This window comes from Leopardus geoffroyi, chromosome D4, assembly GCF_018350155.1.
Source record: "Leopardus geoffroyi isolate Oge1 chromosome D4, O.geoffroyi_Oge1_pat1.0, whole genome shotgun sequence".
Lineage (NCBI taxonomy): Eukaryota > Metazoa > Chordata > Mammalia > Carnivora > Felidae > Leopardus > Leopardus geoffroyi.
In genome coordinates, this window is record NC_059342.1 from 86,794,466 (window position 1) to 86,809,801 (window position 15,336).

The 15,336-nt window shown below is 43.8% G+C and overlaps 1 protein-coding gene across 2 annotated transcripts in view; it reads left to right on the forward strand.

Moving 5' to 3' along the window:
- LOC123592472 (neutrophil gelatinase-associated lipocalin-like) overlaps positions 1 to 15,336 on the forward strand; it is a 51,064-nt gene that overhangs the window by 18,299 nt on the left and 17,429 nt on the right. The window lies entirely within an intron of this gene.

A 15,336-nucleotide genomic window follows, 5' to 3' on the forward strand; every position in this document is an offset into this window, starting at 1 on the left:
AGGTATTTTTCCCTCTAGCAAACATCAACATTAAGACAGTAGGGAGTTTCTGGTGAAATGTTTTTCTCTGCCAGCCTCAAGTATTTGTCACTGGGCTGCTGTGTATCAGGAAATTTAATATTTCCTGCCATTTTCTTCTTGCCTTTTTTCCCCCATATTCCTATGGAGGAGTGATGTGGGGGCTCCAGGAAACTGAGTCTATAGCTTTCTGGAGATTAGGCTATTGATAAGATTGCCTTTTTCTTCTAATTTTCTATGATATTTGTAAACTGATGGAGACTCGTGTCCTATATGACTGTGATCGCTATCAGTTAACCATTTGTTTTCTTTCCTTTCCTTTGTTCTTGGGCAGCCTGGAGTGCTTGAGGAATATCACACACATATATCTCACCTGGGGTTAGGGGAGGTGTAATGCCAGCTTTTACTTTGCCCTCAGCTTGCCTTATGCTCCCTCATCATATTCTCCATAAACAATTTCACCCTTACATCTTTAAGATTGTTGAAGGTGGAAGGACTCATCTCTGCAGCTTCTTTTTGCTCTTTAGGGGTGAAGAGATATCTTTACCCATGAGACAATATTGATCACTTAGGGAACACATAGAAGAGCTATAGAAGGCAGAGGCAGCTGGATCCAAGGTGGACAACCATTATGAACCTCCTTGAGTGGAAAGGATCATCTGTTGACTTGAAGTTATTGTAGTGATGGAGTCTTGTCACCAGGCAGAGACATGGGAGAAAACAGCCAAATGTAATTAGAATAACAAGAAAGAGCAACCCGAATAAAAGTCCTTTGGTAATTGATGAAAATCCTCAAGTCCAGGAGTTTAACCAATCATGAAAGGAAAGGGAGGGATTATTTAAAGCACCAGTTTGAGTATTCCGGTCATTTAGAAATCCAGAAATATTTGTGTGATAATCTAGAATGCATACTGATGAAGTTTTGCATTTGACGGGGTGGTCTGGAGCTGATGAACAAGAAAGTTTCTAGAAGACATCTTTGGAGCAAAAATGTGATTTTATTAAAGCACATGGACAGGACCCAGGGGCAGGAAGAGTTGCACTGGGGTTGTGATGGGTAACTGATTATATACCCTCATGTGGGGAGGGGGTCAGGGATAGAGCAAGCCTCTAAGGTATTTTGGAAGCAACATTTCTGGGACCCTGAGGGGACAGCTGTTGCTAGTAAACACCACTTATTACTGTTGAATAAAACCTCAATCATGAGACCCTTCAGATGCATAACATGGGGCCTTAAGCTTGGAGTATGATTGCTAGCATATACATTGGGGCAGTTGAGATAAAGGAAGTAGACTTACAGGATCCTGGAGGTTGGGATAATGTTAAGCTAAGGTTCCCTTTGCCCCTGGCAAAGTGTCATTAATGAGGCAGCTGAGATCCCAGAGGGAGGCAACTCTGCTGGATTCAAGGACTTGCCAATAGGCGTAGGCAATAAGGGGATTTAATTTTTCATTTGCCTTAGTTTCCTACATCACCATGGCAAACAATTAAATGCCTTTCCTTTGTTCTTGGGTAGCTCGGAGTGTATGAGAAATGTGCTACATATTCCACCTGGGGGAAGGGGCATATGCCAGCCTGTTTTGCCCTCTGCTTGCTCCACCCTCCCTCATCATATCCCCCCTGAACAATTTTGATCCTTAAATCTTTATGTTTGTTGAAGGAAGAAGGTCTCATCTTCTGTAGCTTCTTCCTGCTGAGTAGGGACATAGAGTTTTTGCTACCTATGGGTCAATATTGGTCCATCAGGGAACATAGGGCCGTTAAGGTGAGGCAGCTGAATCCAAGGTGGACAACGTGTATGAACCACCTTGAGTGTTACGGAACCCAGGCTGGAACGCTGGTGGAAAAACCAACTGGCACTCAGAGATCTTGGTGGATCAGAGATTAATTTAACACCGGCGGATACAGAGGAGACGGTTTCTCCAAAGATTTGAGCCCCGAATGCCAGCAGGAAGGGTAATTTATAGTTATCAGCCTCCATATTTGCAAGGGGGGGAGGGTTTTGCGCACAGTAAACAAAGGAAGAAGAACCCAGAGGAGGGGTCTCTAAGCTAGAGACCAGAGTTTGTTTTCACTCCATCAGCCATCTTTGGCATACTTTATTCACTTCTCCAACATTTCCCCCTTGATGCCTTAAAAAAAAAAAAAAAACTTTTAGTAGGCATCACCTTTCAGTTTTACAGGTTGGTACTCTTAGAAGGCTAAGATATGTGCAGTAGTTTGGTGAGCAACAGTGTTTTCAATAAAATGTACCACAGCATTCAGTATACAGGGGCCAATGGATACAAGTAAAATTATGAAGAGGAGGGGCCCCACCAGGGCAGGAAGCCAGGATGCCCAATCCGTGAGATCCCATCCTTTCCATTGATTGATACTTTTCTGTTGTCTATGTTGAATTCTTTCCTTGAGTTCCTGAACGTTAGTTGTAACTATTCCTGACTGGTTTATGAAATAGCAACATTCTTCCCCCAGAAAGATGCAAGTCTCTCCTTTTTCTAAAGTGAGGAGGTCGAGGGCTTGCCTATTTTGGAGGGTCACTGCCGCCAGAGAGTTTATTTGGCTTTGTAAGGTTACCAGAGAATCTGCCACCCGTTCCATGTCTTCATTTATCTCTTGAGATAGTCTATGGTACAGTCCTACGGATGAACCTGTGCCCCCTATTCTGGTTCCTATTCCTGTCACAATTCCTGCGCCTATCAGAATGGGTAGCAGGATTGCCCGTTTAGCCCAGAACTTGGGGCTAAAGGCTGTTAGGAGCTGATCTTCAGTGTACACGGATATCTCTGGGGTTAGGAAGAGGAAATAACATCTGAGTCCAGTTGGCCTCTAAGCATCGGTAGGCTGAATTAGAGGTCAAAGGGATAGGAGTGGCTAAGTAAGCCCTCCGGCTGAGCGGCAAGCACATCCAGCAGGTTTGGGTGTGATTATCTATTTTATGGAGGAGTTGTAGAGTAGTGTTGGCCCAACGCTGGAGTGGGGAATTGGTAAGCATCTGATTGAGGGCTGAAAGGTCAAACCTTGGTAGGCTGTCAGGGGAGTGGTCACCTTTATGGCTTATATTACCCTACCCTTATATTACCTTTATGGCTTATAATACCCTATATTACCCTACCCTATAAAGTTATCCTTTATAACTTTTTGAAGGGCCCTGTCTGGCATCCCTCCCCCGTCTGAGATCCCTCATTGAGGAAGGTAAGTGTAGCAAGCTCGCTTCCCTCTCTGGAGGCCCTTGTTGTGACATGGGTCCCTGACATTTTGGGTTATCTCTATGGTCCAATACTTAGTCCTTGGGGCACCAGGTGACTGACAGAGAGTGGGTGTTTTTCCCTTGTAGCAATCTTTGTGGAGGGAGGTGAAGGTGCTGAATGCCCTTGACCCCCTTATTGTTATATAACAATCCTGGGGGCAAAGTGGGTAAGCGGCAATTGTGAGGGTGAGAGAGGTTATCATAATATACAGGCAATACTTAATAATCCTCCCATCCAGAGGAGGTATGTGAGACCTGGCATGGATCTTTTTTTAAAATTTTTTTAATGTTTATTTATTTTTGAGAGAGAGCATGAGCAGGGGAGGGGCAGAGAGAGACAGAGACACAGAATCCAAAGCAGACTCCAGGCTCTGAGCTGTCAGCACAGAGCCTGTTGTGGGGCTCGAACTCACGAACCGTGAGATCATGACCTGAGCTGAAGTCAGCTACTTAACCAACTGAACCATCCAGGCGCCCCTGGCATGCATCTTTTGTCCCATGTCCAGCTTGTTAGTGCAGTCTCTATCAGCCCAACAGTAAGAAGTAAGATCAGGGCTATGACACAAGTAAGGGGCAAGGGCTCACAGAGTTGCTTCCAAACCCCTGGGCTTAGTCCACATGTTGATTCCTTAAGCTTCTGCCGTGCGCAGGCCAGCCAGCTTCTGGGGTGTGGCTGGAGCAGGGCTGGAGATCTCAGGGGCCAGTGTCTTTTTGAGGGTCAGTTTAAGTGGGTTGACTGGATCTGGATCACTTCGCCAGGTTGAGGGTTCCTCTGAGTTACTGTCTTAGCTCTGGAGTGATGGATCCATGGGGTGATACCTGAAACTGAATCCTCTATTTGGTTATATGTCAGTAAAGTCCACCTCCAAGTCTTCAAAAGGGGCGGGTTTCTGGTAACTGTCAGATCAGGTTTAGGGAAGATATGGTTTGCATATTTAGAGATCCATCCTGTCCAGTTGTTTAAATAATCATGCCCATGGGGTCTTATTATTATCCCCTAGAATAACAAGCACAGAAGATTGTCTATACACGAAATACAGTGACAATTTTCTGAAGTTTACGTCAAGTTGTCTAGTTTAGGCAAACGACAAACATTTAAAGGCAATCATAACTAGAATTTAACATCCATAGTGGTACATTGTTGAAACATAGTTGTTTTCTCTAAAAATCCCCCCTTTCTAGAGATAGCCCAATTGGGATCAATTCATTTGTAGAACAAATCCAGTCTTAACAAATCTGGCCTAATTATTTACATAAGCTCAGCAAGAATAGCGATTAGTCATGAGGATCTTTTAAAGTTTGCTTTGTTGGAACCTTTTATAAGGAATCTCTGGGTTGAACTTTTAGTAGCCTCTCCAGGCCAGAAGCCAAGTTAAATACTTGCCATCAGACAGGCCTGCAATACCTGTAGAATTGGGCGAATTCCTCTTCACAAGGTCCCCAAGATATCCTGAGGTTCCTGCACATGCCAGGAAGTGACCTTCTTTACTCACTTGGTGAGGCTGCTGGGAACTCTGTAAGTCAGTCACCAGGCCAACATTTCCAAGGGGCTTTATGGCTCCATGTTTTATAAAGCCAACCCTAATCCCTTAAAGCTGTCTGGTCATATCTGCGTCTATGAATGTCATCCTCAAATATGACATTCCAGTCAAAGCCTTGGTAAAATAACCAGTATTTCCAATGGTGACCTGTTACAAGATGAACAGATTCTTATTGAACTTATGCAAGCAATTGTAATTGCCATGAAAGAAAGAATACTCATTGAGAGTTTTGAATTTCAGGGGAGTTATGTAGAGAGAAAAGATAAATGTTTCAGTTTATAAATGCATATTTTATGACATTTTTGTATATCATAGATATCTTAAGAGAAAGTTTCCTTAATCTGGAAGACAAAACATTAGAGAACCAGCAATATTTTTAACAAGAATCACAAAACCATAATCTTCCTCAGTTTATTTAATCCCATGTTCCTAATTTTTGTTCAATTTGAATGCAGCTTTTGAGTTCTGGAAATTCTTACCCATTTTAGTATTAATCTTAAAGATGCTGAATACCTGTATTTATCCCCAAAACCCTTTTTATAAATCTCCTTGAAGAAGAAACACGTTTTGTGAGAGAATAAGAACAATTATAAATGACAAAATCTTAGAAATAGACATCATTCAAGATCTGATGAGAGTTCATTATGATGCAATTGACAAAGAAATTCAGTTATTTCTGTGACACATAACATCTCAAGTAATCAGAATATTAAGTGATGACCTTATATCAAAACATTAAAACTTTAGGAATTGCATATATTCGGGCAGTTACAGCATTTACCTGTGCAATACAACCTAAGGTTTACCATTGTATGACAGTGCTTTTCCAAGTAACTTAGCATCCCAAATAAAAGGACCTAGTTGGTCAAGAAGACTTTATTTACCATTTAAATCCTGAGAAGTTTGTTAAAAACCCAGAAGTCATAAGTGCATCCTAAATAGGATTACAGATCGTTACAAATCTTACAATTTTATTTATTCAACCAAAGTGGCAATAAAATATCCCAAAGGTGAATGTCTAGCATTATACACATGTTATTGAAACCTAGCTCCTTCAACATTGAGAAGTTTTAACTAAGTAATCAAAGACCTGATAGAGATGAGACCTAAAACTTTTATTTTCCTGGAGGATAAGCCTTTGTTTGCATTGTCTTACCAAGAGCAGATCAACAGTTCAAGAAAACTTGTCATTTGAGCTGAGAGAAAAGCAGAATTTCAACCTTATACCAGGGTACTTTTAAAATTTCATTCATCTTAACCTGCTACAACTTTTTTTTGCTTTCAAATTTTGTCCCAAAGCCATTTTTTCCCCAAATAACCAGTCTCACTTAGGACAAAATTACTTTCTTCTACCCTCAAGAAAAGTGTATTTTCATTCTTTATATCTTATATACCTCCTATTTTCCTATATACAGGTTTGTTTTCTTTATTTTCATCAGTCTTAAGTACATTTACCAGAATTTTAACTCTTAGGAAACGTTAGTCTCCAATTGAGGACTTAGTAACCAATTGAGAGGTGTTTACATCAGAATTTTAAAATTTTTTTTACATTTATTTATTTTTGAGACACAGAGAGAGACAGAGCACAACTGGGGGAGGGGCAGAAAGAGAGGGAGACAGAATCTGAAACAGGGTCCAGGCTCTGAGCTGCCAGCACAGAGCCTGACGTTGGGCTCAAACTCACAAACCATGAGATCATGACCTGAGTCCAAGTTGGATGCCCAACTGACTGAGCCACCCAGGTGCTCCCAGAATTTTTTTTATATGGTAAATTCATGAACCAATTAAGTACAAAGCATGTTTTCCAATAGATCTGAAAAGCCTTAAATTTCTCAGCAATAAGAAATTAAAAACACAAATCTGTGTTCAATCATCAAAGCTTTAGCATCCCATTCTATTTGGAAAGTTTCAGGTTACCAAGGACCTTGAAAGTTATCTTAACAATTGCCCATGAAAACTTAGAGACAGAAAAAATGAACTATCATTAACAAATTGCAACAGAGATAACATGAACTTATTTGATCTTTGCTGATAACTTTATTTTTTTTTTAATTTTTTTTTCAACGTTTATTTATTTTTGGGACAGAGAGAGACAGAGCATGAACGGGGGAGGGGCAGAGAGAGAGGGAGACACAGAATCGGAAACAGGCTCCAGGCTCTGAGCCGTCAGCCCAGAGCCCGATGCGGGGCTCGAACTCACGGACCGCGAGATCGTGACCTGGCTGAAGTCGGACGCTTAACCGACTGCGCCACCCAGGCGCCCCTGCTGATAACTTTAAAGACAGGTCCAATAAACTTAAATTAGTTTAAACATCGAATATGTTTCACCTGCGTCCACCTAAAAGTCAATCAATTTTTTCCCATTGTCAATTTTCATCTGGGGCACTAGTGGAGATATCTGAAATGGGTGGTCCAAGGGGGGGGGGCGGGGTGGACTTTGCTCCTTGACTTGGAGGGTGGGAGGAGGAACCAATGGTGCCTGAGACACTGAGGATGGTATAGGGCCACACCCAAGTTGGCGCAGAAACACGAGGGGGAGGGGAAGGCAGAAGCAGCAACTGCTTGGGAATATTCCTTAAAGTCCCTGTCCCGAGGTAGACTAACCACAGTTGGCTCTAATCACAGCCATTAACCTGGGAAATGAGGGAGAATCCCTCACCTCTATTTAGCAGAGGAACAGGGAGAGAGAGTCAGTGTCCCCTCTTAGTCTGGTTCTATCTCGGCTAGACTATAAGGTCCCCTTCTTGAGGTTCCTCCTGATTTCGGCTGGGGTTTTGGGACTTTCCCTGGTTGGGACACTTATTCTTTTTAAGTCCTTTCCCCTTGAAGTAGGTCTATATTTATGGCTTTCTCGGCTTCCTGCTCTGATCCCTTGGAGAGCCTCTTGATAGCAGTGGATGTGGACCAGCATCTGGAGAGGGCCTGAGCCTGGTGGCAGCAACACAGACAAGGGAGGAGTTTCAAGCTCAGGGAAAGGGAGAGGGAGCCTAATGAGTCATGAGGAGGCAGAACACTAGGGGAGTGGTGGGTTGCTTCTTTGCCTCCCTGGGTAAGTCTCCGGGTAAAGCAGCTAAAACCTTTGCCTGGCTCTCCTTGCTCCGTCCCAACCCCATGATGCTCCCTTGAGGCGGAGTCACAAAGACAGAGGGACAGGGGCACCCCCTCCAATGAGGAGGCCAGCCAGATGCCTGCCTGGCCATGTCCTGAAGGAACCCAGGTGACGCTCAGCCCCACAGGTCACAGCCCTGCAACCCACGATCAGAAACCACTCTGATATTGCCACAGACCAAGTGTCATCCATCATGGAATTGCAGATGGGCCCACTCAGACTCCATGGGCCCCTAGGACCCCAAGGGCACCCGCCCGTGGAGCCACAGAATTGAACTCAGCAGGCAAGTTAGACCGAGTGGCACATTCACATACACACCAGATGTTATTACATTCCCTCCCATAGAATCCCTACTTGTGAGACTTCTGAAGTCTCAGGGACTGATCAGGTCCCCCTTCCACCCTTGTGAGTGGGCCTGACTAGATTGGGCCCCAGCCTTACCGGTTCCGACCTTGGGTCCAGGTCCTCACCTGCCAAGTTTCCTGGAGTCCGGCGGGAACAGCAGAGCGGGGGCTGGCCTGAGGCAACCAAGCAGGAGACTGCCAAACTTCAGGCAGGGCGCTCACTCTTCCTTGCAATCCCTCATTCCATCAACGCCTCACCGTTCTCCCAAATCGGTGGCAACAATGGGCCAGCGTGGTTGGGTTTACTGGTCAGGGAACCAAATTTGTTATGGAACCAGGCTGGAACGCTGGTGGAAAAACCAACCAGCACTCAGAGATCTTGGTGGATCAGAGATTTATTTAACATCCACGGGCTCAGAGGAGGTGGTTTCCCCAAAGATCTGAGCCCCAAATGCGAGTGGGAAGGGTAATTTATATTTATCAGCCTCCATATTTGGCGGGGGGGGGGGCAGGGGGCTCGTGTATGCAGCAAAGGAAGAAGAACCCAGAGGAGGGGTCTCTAAGCTAGAGACCAGAGTTTGTTTTAGCCCCATCAGCCGTCTTTGGTGTACTTTATTCACTTCTCCCACAATAGAGTGACTTTCCTTATTTCCATCAGTCTTAATTATGTTTAGCAGAATTTTGACTCTTAGCAACCTTAGTGTCCAGCTGAGACTAAGTAGTAACCATTTGTAAACTGTTACACCAGAATCCTTTAGATGGAAAATTCATGAATGAATTAAGCATAAAAATGTTTTCCAATAGACCCAAATATTCCTACTTTCTCTGCAATAAGAAGTCAAAAGCACAAATCTATGTTCAGTAATCAATGCTTTGGCACTCCATTCTATTTGGAAAAGACAGTGAATTCAATCTCATAGATATCCAGTGAATTCGATCTCATTTATCCAAGTGTCAGATTACCAAAGACTAGGAAAGCTATCTTAACAATTATCCGTGAAAACTTTGAGATACAGAAAATTAACTATTATTTTAAGTCATCTTGTTGCTAACAAATTGCAACAGAGACGACATGAGCTTATTTGATCTTTAGGAAACCTTGATAGAATAAAGTTTTAATTTGATGCTGGTAACTTTAAATACATATCTATCTTAGCTAAACCAACAAACTTAAATAAGCTTAAACGTCAAATACGTTCCACCTACGTTCACTTAAAAGACAATCAATTTGTTCCCCATTGTCATATTTTACCTGGGACAGCAGTGGGGGAATCTGAAGTGGGCGATCCAAGGGGGTGCTCATTGCTCCTTGACATGTGGGTGGAAGGATGGTATAGAAGCCAGTTACTTAGGTCACAAGGAAGGTGAGGCAGAAAAGGAGCAGGGGGAGGGGAAGGCAGAAGAGGCAAAATGCCAGAAGGCAGAGAAAGAGGATTCCTGGTTCTAACCCTTGTCATCTGGGAAAGAGGAGACGCCATGTTTGTTTGTTTGTTTATTTTGATTTCCACCAAAGTGGAAATAGGGAGTCTATGCCAGGCTAGAGAAGACAGGGAATTTCCCTGAAACAAAGGGAGTTTCAGCAGCTGCTGGAGAATATTCTTCAAGTCCCTGCCCCTAGATAGACTAACCACAGTTGGCTCTAATTATAGCCATTAACTAGGGAAATGAATGAGGGAGAGGCCCCCACATCTATTAGGAGGAGGAACAGAGAGAAAGAGTCAGCATCCCCTTTGTCAGGGATGGCCTGTATTTCCTCTAGCAACTGAGTTCCATCAGGAGGAGGCCTGTTAGGACATCCACTATGTTGGGAGGGAGCTTACTAGCCACACATATTTGGGCAAATACATTCTGTAAAAAGTTTTTTTTAACATTTATTTATTATTGAGAGACACACACACACAGCATGAGCAGGGGAGGGGAAGAGAGAGGGGGAGACACAGAATCCGAAGCAGGCTCCAGGCTCTGAGCTGTCAGCACAGAGCCTGATGGGGGGCTTGAACTCACAAACTGTGAGATCATAACCTGAGCTGAAGTCAGTCGCCTAACTGAGCCACCCAGGCGCCTCAAGGTAAATACATTCTGCAACAGACCTTTTGGTCTGGGTCCTCACTTAGAACTGTGAGGGCCTGGAACTAGGGTGCCTCCGTCCACTTACCCTGTTTTCTGCAGAAGAGATCTAACTTCTTCATCCTACTAAGGCCATGCAGTGTTACAGGAAATCAGTCCTTTCCTAAATTTTGCAATCCAAATTGTTTCCAGTGGGTTGAAAAGGCATCCCAAGGATGAGTCGTTGGCAACCAAGGAGAAGGTCCCATCCTCCTCCTAGAGAGAGAAAAGTATAGAAGGTCCATTACCACAAAAATCCACACCCCCCGCCCCCCAACTCCCAGGTGGCATCCCAGGCACAAGATATATCAGAGGTTCCTGAGGTGTCAAAGTGATCTGAGGCATACCTTGATTCGCTATGATCAGCTGCTAAGGACTTCTGTAGGAGGGATGCTAGTGTCCCCCTGTTTTCCCATTGCATCCTAGGCTACAAATAGGTGTGGGCAGATGGACCTAGTTTGCCTTGCTGAGAAGACTGAGGAAACCACCGTTTTTAACCCATGGAAAACACTGGAAAAGTTTTACAAGGGGGAATTGCCCAATTTTGTAATTTAAGTAGTAGTTAGCAGAGGTCATTGACTGAAAACAGTGAAGACAGAAACCCATGATGATCTAACCTACATTCCAACACATAACATCATTAGAGCCGACTTCGTAGGAAACATTCCCAGTTGGGTTTTAATTCAATCAGGACTTGTTTTGCCGGCACCCAGGGTAGGTCCCACAGCCAGAACTGGCTAGACCAGGGATGTGGAGGGGATCACATTAGCTGGATGAGGAGGAAACCTCACACGGGAGTCTTAAGATTGGCAGCCATGCTAGTCACTTAGGTGACTGTCCTGTGCCTAAAACAGACAATTATGTATAAGGATAGGAATAAAGAGAGGGCATCAAGTTTCTGGGTCATTTTGCCTTTTCTGACTGGACACTTACTTCCAGACAAAAGCCAGGCTTTCTCCTCCCCGTAGAGTGGCCATGGGCTAGAGGACTATAACCTGAACAATAAACAGGAAAGTGTTCCAATAACACCATACTCCTTGAAAAGCCCCAGAAATAAGAGTAAAGGAACCAAGTTTGCACCGAAGCTCAGAGTCCAGATGAAAAGACTGACACTTCCATATTGGGAGACAAATGATAAAAGTTTTATAGTCTGTGTGTGTGTGTGTGTGTGGGGGGGGGGGGGGTTGTTCCAGAGCTAATAGCCAAGAAAGAATTCCTGAAGATGTGTTTGGTGCAAAAAAAGTGATTTTATTAAAGGAAGGGGACAGGCCCCATGGGCAGAAAGAGCTGCACTCTGGTTGTGAAGACTGACTGATTACGTACTATGAAGTTAGAGGGGGGTATAGTCAAAAAGAAGGGAGGCCTCCAGAAGGACTTTGATATGCTAAAGAGGACTCCTAATCACCTCAGGCCTTGCTATTGTCAAGCTAAGGTTGTTTTACCTCTAGTAAGGCTTTTGTATTAGGAATGGTAGGGGTTCCTAGAGAAATGTTGTTCTAGTCCTTGCCTCAATTATTTGTCAATGGGTTGCAGCATATCAGGAAATTTAGTTTACCTTATATTTACTTCTTGCCTTTCTTCCCTGCATCACCATGGGGGTGGGGGTGATAATAGGGCTCCAGAAAATTGAGTCTATAGACTTCTGGAGGTCAGGCTATTGATAACATTGCCTTTTCTTATAATGTACTAAGATATTTGTAAACTGATGGGAGACTCATGTCCTGCATGACTGGGATCTCTATCAGTCAACCATTTGTTTTGTTTTTTTTTTTTTGTGTGTGTGTGTGTGTGTGTGTTTTACCTTTTCTTTGTTCTTGGGCAGCCAGAGGAATGTCACACATATCCCACCTGGGGGGGTGGAGTTCTAGCTTGTACATTGCCCTCAGTTTTCCTTATGTTCCCTCTTTACCCAGAGTCCCTTCTCTCAGGGCCCACCACCCAAAGACCATGTTAGGCTAGCTTGTTCCCCTGCAGCAGATGGAAGAGCCATTGAGGTTCTGGGAGTCTCATCTGTGGCCAGTGAGCCCTCAGGACAGCTTCAGGTTAGGCATTCCGCCAGCTCTGGCCAACTTGGTGACATCTAGGAGACACGGCCCAGGGGCTGGGACCCATCACTGCCTCCCATGGACAGCCAAGCCCCCATGAGGAAAGTGCCTCCCTCCTGGACAAAGCTGGGATCAGCCATGGCGGGAGCACTTCTGGGGGTCCAGTCCTAGCCTGGGCTCCACAGTCCAAGATAATGGCCAGAGATGGCAGGTGGTATCATTGATCTCTCAAGGATGAGGCTGAGTCCTAGCACTCACTGTGACCCAAAGTACCTGGTGTCCAGAGAGGCAGGGTATAGAGCCCCCCTTGGGGCCCCAGCCCACCACCCCTTTTTACAAAGTGCAAATGCATGGTTCGCATTGTCCCCCAGCAGGATGGAACCGGGACTTTAGCCTCAGAGTTCTACTCTGTCAAGCTGTCTTATTTGTGGCTGGCATGCCTAGCTTGGGCTTTCTGTCCACTGGGCCCACAGGAGGGGCCAAGTCCCTTAGGGGCCAGCTGAAGTCTGGGTTCACCTTGCCAATGGGGCATGGATGAAATGGAGCAATGACTCAAGGTATGAATGGTGAATGATGTGGCTTTGGAATGGTGGGGATTCAGAGCTGACAGCCAAGAAAGAATTTTTGAGATATCTTTGGTGCACAAAAAGTGATTAAAAAAATTTTTTTAATTTAATTTATTTTTAAAATTTACATCCAAGTTAGTTAGCATATAGTGTAATAATGATTTCAGGAGTAGATTTGTTAATGCCCCTTACCCATTTAGCCCATCCCCCCCCACAACCCTTCCAGTAACCTTCTGTTTGTTCTCCATATTTAAGAGTCTCTCAAGTTTTTGTCCCCCTCCCTGTTTTTATATAATTCTTTCTTCCCTTCCCTTATGTTTATCTGTTTTGTATCTTAAAGTCTTTATATAAGTGAAGTCATATGATATTTGTCTTTCTCTGACTAATTTTTGCTTAGCATAATACCCTCTAGTTCCATCCATGTAGTTGCAAATGGCAAGATTTCATTCTTTTTGAATTGCCAAGTAATACTCCATTGTGTGTATACACACACACACACACACACACATATGTATATGTATATGCATACATATATACCACATCTTCTTTATCCATTCATCCATTGATGGACATTTGGGCTGTTTCCATACTTTAGCTATTGTTGATAGTGCTGCTATAAACATTGGGGTGCATGTGCTCCTTTGAAACAGCATCCCTGTATCCCTTGGATAAATACTTAGTAGTGCAATTGCTGGATCATAGGGTAGTTCTATTTTTAATTTTTTTGAGGAACCTCCATATTGTTTTCCAGAGTGGCTGCACCAGTTTGCATTCCCACCAGCAGTGCAGAAGAGATCCTCTTTCTCTGCATCCTCGCCAACATCTTTTGTTGCCTGAGTTGTTGATGTTTGCCATTCTGACGGGTGTGAGGTGGTATCTCATTGTGGTTTTGATTTGTATTTCCCTGATGATGAGTGATGTTGAGCATTTTTTCATGTGTCAGTTGGCCACCTGGATGTCTTGTTTGAAGAAGTGTCTATTCATGTCTTTTGCCCATTTCTTCACTGGATTATTTGTTTTTTGGGTGTTGAGTTTGATAAGTTCTTTATAGATTTTGGATACTAATCCTTTATCTGATAAGTAATTTGCAAATATCTTCTCGCATTCCATCGTTGCCTTTTAGTTTTACTGATTGTTTCCTTTGCTGTGCAGAAGCTTTTATTTTGATGAGGTCCCAGTAGGTCACTTTTGCTTTTATTTCCCTTGCCTCTGGAGACATGTTGAGTAAGAAGTTGCTGTGGCCAAGGTCAAAGAGGGTTTTGCCTGATTTCTCCTCAAGGATTTTCATGGTTTCCTGTCTTACATTTAGGTCTTTCATCCATTTTGAGTTTATTTTGGGGTATGGTGTAAGGAAGTGATCCAGGTTCATTTTTCTGTATGTTGCTGTCCAGTTTTCCCAGCACCACTTGCTGAAGAGACTATCTTTATTCCATTGAATATTATTCTTTCCTGCTTTGTCAAAGATTACTTGGCCATATGTTTGTGGGTACACTTCAGGGTTCTCTATTCTGTTCCATTGATCTGAGTGTCTGTTTTTGTGCCAGTACCATACTGTCTTGATGATTAGAGCTTTGTAATACAGCTTGCAGTCCAAAGGTGATTTTGTTAAAGCATGGGGACAGGACTCTTGGACAGAAAGAGCTGCTGCACTGGGGTTGTGAAGAGTGACTGGTTATATACCATGGGTTGGGGGAGATAAAGTTAAGAGGAAGTTTCTAAAGGGATTTTCATATTCTCAAGAAGACTTGCACATTACTGGAGGCCTAGATGTTGTCAAGCTAAGGTTGTTTTGCCCTCTAGCAAAGCATTAACATTAAGACAGTAAGGAATTCCTGGAGAAATGTTACACTCCATTTTTGCCTCATGTATATGTCAATGGGCTGCAGGTCATAATGAAATTTAATGCCATGTGCCATTTCCTTCTTGCCTTTCTTCCCCATATCACTATAAGGGGGAGGTTGATACTGGGGCTCCAGGAAACTGAGTATAGGTTTCTGGAGATGAGGGAATTGATAAGATTCCATTTTTCTCCTGATTTACTAGAACAAGGGTAAATTAATGGAGACTCAAGTCCTGCAAACCTGTGATCTCTATCAGCTAACAATTTGTTTTCACTCCTTTCCTTTGTTCTTGGGCATCAAGGAGTGCCTGAAGAATGTCATACATATCCCACCTGGGGGAAGAGGCATGCTAGCATGTGCTTTGCCCTCAGCTTGCCTTATGTTCCTTCATAAGGAACACTCCCCGGTAGGTCTTTGGTTGTGGGGTCAGGGAAAGCGTGTCTCACCTTGTGCCAAGGCCTAGGGTGGGTACCTGGGAAGGCCAGGATCTGGGCTCCATGAGCAACACAGGGTACACTC